We start from the raw sequence: 4,340 nt of genomic DNA, 5'->3' as shown, positions 1-4,340 counted from the left end.
GGCAATATCTGGAGGCATTTAGGGCTCTTACAACCAGAGAGAGTCACTGGCATGTAGTGAGCCTGAGATGCAGCCAACTTCAATAAGGTAGTGTCAGGGTTGAGAAATTCAGGGTAGAGTGTATACAGTGAAAATTACAGGGAGTTCCCTGCTGGTCCAGTAGCTAAGACTCCAGGCTCCCAATGCAGGGGGCTCGAAATGGACCCCACATGCCTCAAGTAAGAGTTCACATGCTGCAACTAAAGATCCCATGTGCTGCAACTAAGACAGACAAGCCAAATAAAACAATACATATTTTTTTAAAAAAAAGAAAATTGTATGCCAAGAAAATTCTGCATTGTTTCATGCTTTTATATATTAAACTAACCAGTCCTCAAAATGGCATTATGGGATGAGTAAAAACACAGTTCTGTTTAAGTGGAGGAAACTGAAAGCTGAGAGTTGACTGCAGTTGCTCTGGATCGTAGAACAGAGGTTTACACCCTAAAGTCTGGCCTCAGGGGCGCACACACTCTAAACTGCCCTTCACAGGAGAGGAAGACGCTGCCTGCATTTTACTGTGGTGGTGGAACGGGAGATTCCACAGCAGACACAGCAGAACCAAGGCCAGGATGACTGGGGTGTCACGTGGTACAGCTACAGTGCCCACAGCATAGCTGGAGAAAGCAGAGCGCAATGGGGCTGAAGTTATCGGGATGGGGTCCAGGCCCAGGAAGGGTTGAAAGGCCTCTGGGCTGATGTCCTCAGTGGCATAAGAGGATCATGTCCCCGGTATGACTGTAAATATTGAACGCAAGAGTCTGTGTGGCAGGCAGCCTCTAAGATGGCCCCAGGAACCTCATCTCCCGGGATCCACGCCCTTGTGGATCCCCTTCCAAGACTACAAACATCCTGGTTCCACTCTGCTTGTCCTCTCCTGTTCTGTCAGATAAACCCACTGCAGGGTCGTAAGCTTCCCTATGGCAGCCATAAAGGGACTGAGGGACATCCCCAGCCAACAGTCTGTGGGACCCAAATCCTGCCAATGACCCTTTGAGTGAGCCGGGCAGGGGACCATCCTTAAAAGGACCACAGCCCCAGACAGCACCTTAGTGGCACCCGGGTGAGAGACCTGGGCTAGACTACCCGCTGAGCCGTAACCACCCACCTGACCCACGGGCAGTGTGAGATAATACACACTTGCTCTTTCAAGCTGATAACCTTTGTGCTAATTTATTTCACAGCATAGAAAACCAGTACAGCGTGCCTATCAGATGCTTTCTGTGGGCTGTTTCAGACCCTCTTGGCCTCACCAAGCTCTGATTCCAACCATCTCAAGGCGGACTGAACTGTTTGGGCTCCAATCACATTCATGCATGTAGGTGGAATCTGATCTCACCTTGCCTGATTCTTTAAAAAAAAAAACAAAAAAACTTTAATTTAATAAAGGACATGGAAAACCCATAGCTGTAATCAAACTCAGTAAGTAAACCCTGATGGAGAAGGAAATGGCAATCCACTCCAGTATTCTTGCCTGGAGAATCCCAGGGACGGTGGAGCCTGGTGGGCTGCCGTCTATGGGGTCGCACAGAGTTGGACACGAGTGAAGCGACTTAGCAGCAGCAGCAGCAAGTAAACCCTGAAAACCTTCTCTACACAGACATGAACAAAAGAAGGATGCCTGCTTTCGCCACTTCCATTCAGCATAGCATAGCAATTCCTAGGCAGAGCGATTAGGCAAGAAAAAGAGATATAAAAGCATCCACACAGGGCAGGACAGAGTAATATTTCCTCTGCTCACAGATGTCATTACCTTGTATGTAGAAACCACTACAGTTCATCACCCATATAAACACACACACAGACACAAACAGCAGGATACACACACGTTTTCAGAGCAATTAAATGAATATAGCAAGGTTGCAGATACAAATCAACACACAAAACCATTTCTGTTTTTATACACTAACAATGAACAATGCAAAAAGGAATAAAATTCATAGGAGTAAACAGAACCAATGAGGCAAAACACTTGTATATACACACACATATATGCACATACTATAAAGATACATACATACACACATGCTCATATATACACACATACGCACGCACATATATACACATACAAATAACGATACATGTATACACACATACGCATATATACACATACACATATACACACATACACACACATATATATACACATATACATATACATACATACGCACACATATATATACACACACATATATACACATACTATAAAGATACATATATACACACATACACACATATACACACATACACATATATACACACACACATATATACACATACAAATAAAGATTGGACTTCCCTGGTGGCTCAGATGGTAAAGCGTCTGTCTACAATGTGGGAGACCTGGGTTCGATCCCTGGGTCGGGAAGATTCCCTGGAGAAGAAAATGGCAACCCACTCCAGTACTCTTGCCTAGAAAATCCCATTGATTATACACACATACACATATACACACACATATATACACCCATGCTCATATATACACACATACACACACACATACCAAGGCACATATATATACACATACAAATAAAGATACATATATACATATGCACACATATATACACACACATATATACATGCATGATGAGATAGATCTTTGTTCACCTTGCTGATTCTTACCACACCCCTCCCTCCTCCCACCGACTTGACCTCATGCATGTCCAGTCTGGAAGTTCAGGGGAGTTACTTTGCTGGGGAACAAACTTTGACCATAGGCAGGCAGGAACAATGGATAAACAGTCTCCTCTCTCCTGCCGCCCAGGATGGGCATCAGAGATGCAATGTAAGCTGGCTCTCAGGTGAAGCTCTATGGTGCTGTGGGAGTGTGGAATCACTGGGGGTAGAGCTGGTTCCAGGTATCCCCTGCACGGGCTGGCCCTCCTTCCTTGGAACCACTCTCCCCAGAACTATGGGCACACAGGCCTTTGTCTCTAGTTCTGCTTTCTGGACCAGCTGGGCTGAGACAGACAATATCTAGCACAGAGGGAGGTATAGTCAATGGGAACTATTGAGCCTTCTCTCTCTATGGCTGGGTGACCCCAACTGTGTTCCTTTGACTTTGAAAGTTTTACAAGTCCATAGCTTTTTATTTCGTTCTCACAGCCTCTCGCCTTCCTGGGGCACAAAGCTCTTGGGCAATGAACAGGTTTTGAAATCACATTAATGAAGAGCTTTCTTCTTAACTCTCTCCTTGCTGCATCTCCGCCTTCTTTCCACACCACCACCACCCTTGTCCTTCCTGCCTTGTTGATACTTCCCAGCTTAGGTTTCCTCCATCTCACCATCTGTTCATACTTCCAAGTCTTTGCTCATCTGTTCCCTCTGCTTCCCTCCCACCTTATGCTTAATTCTTTTAAGAGGTTTTTTTTTTTTTTTTTGATGGAAAAGCCACTACTGAATTTATTAAGACATTGCTTCTGTTTTGTGTTTTGGTCTATTTTGGTTCAAGGCATGTGGGATTTTAGCTCTCTGACCAGGGATCAAATTGGCACCCCCTGCATTGGAAAGTGGATTCTTAACCACTGGAACTCCAGGGAAGTTGCCAGTTAATTCTTTTCTTAAATTTAATTTTTAATTTCAGGACAAGTAGTTTACAATATCGTGATGGTTTCTGCCATACCTCAATATGAATCAGCCCTAGTATACATGTGTTCCCTCCCTCTGCAGCCTCCCTCAGCCCCCCTCCCAACCCCACCCTTCTAGGCTGTCTCAGAGCACCAGCCCTGGGCTCCCTGCGCCGCACAGCATGCCCCCACTGGCTGCTGTCTCATATGGCAATGTGTCTGTTTCACTGCTGCCCTCTCCCACCATCCCACCTTCCCCCTCCCCACTGCGTCCAAACATCTGATCTGTTTCCGTGGCTGCCCTTAGGTAGGTCCCTCAGTACCATCTCTCTAGATTCCATATATATGTATTAATACATAATATTTGTCTTTCTGACTCACTTCATTCTGTATAACAGGCTCTAGGTTCATTCATCTCATTAGAACCAACTCAAAGGCATCCCTTTTTATAGCTGAGTAATATCTCATTGTGCATACGTACCACAACTTCTTTATCCATTCATCTGTCAATGGACATCTAGGTTGCTCCCAAGTCCTAGCTATTGTAAACAGTGCTGCAGTGAACACCGGGGTACATGTGTCTTTTTCAATTATGGCTTCCTCAGGGTATATACCCAGAAGTGGAATCACTGGGTCAAATCGTAGTTTTATTCCTAGTTTTTTCTGTATTCACTTTTTAAATATTCCTAGTTTTTAAAGGCATCTCCACACTGTTCTCCACAGTGCCTGCATCAT

This window comes from Moschus berezovskii, chromosome 16, assembly GCF_049115385.1.
Source record: "Moschus berezovskii isolate FMDL1 chromosome 16, NW_MosBer_1.0, whole genome shotgun sequence".
In the NCBI taxonomy this organism is placed as follows: Eukaryota; Metazoa; Chordata; class Mammalia; order Artiodactyla; family Moschidae; genus Moschus; species Moschus berezovskii.
This window is presented reverse-complemented; position numbering follows the sequence as displayed.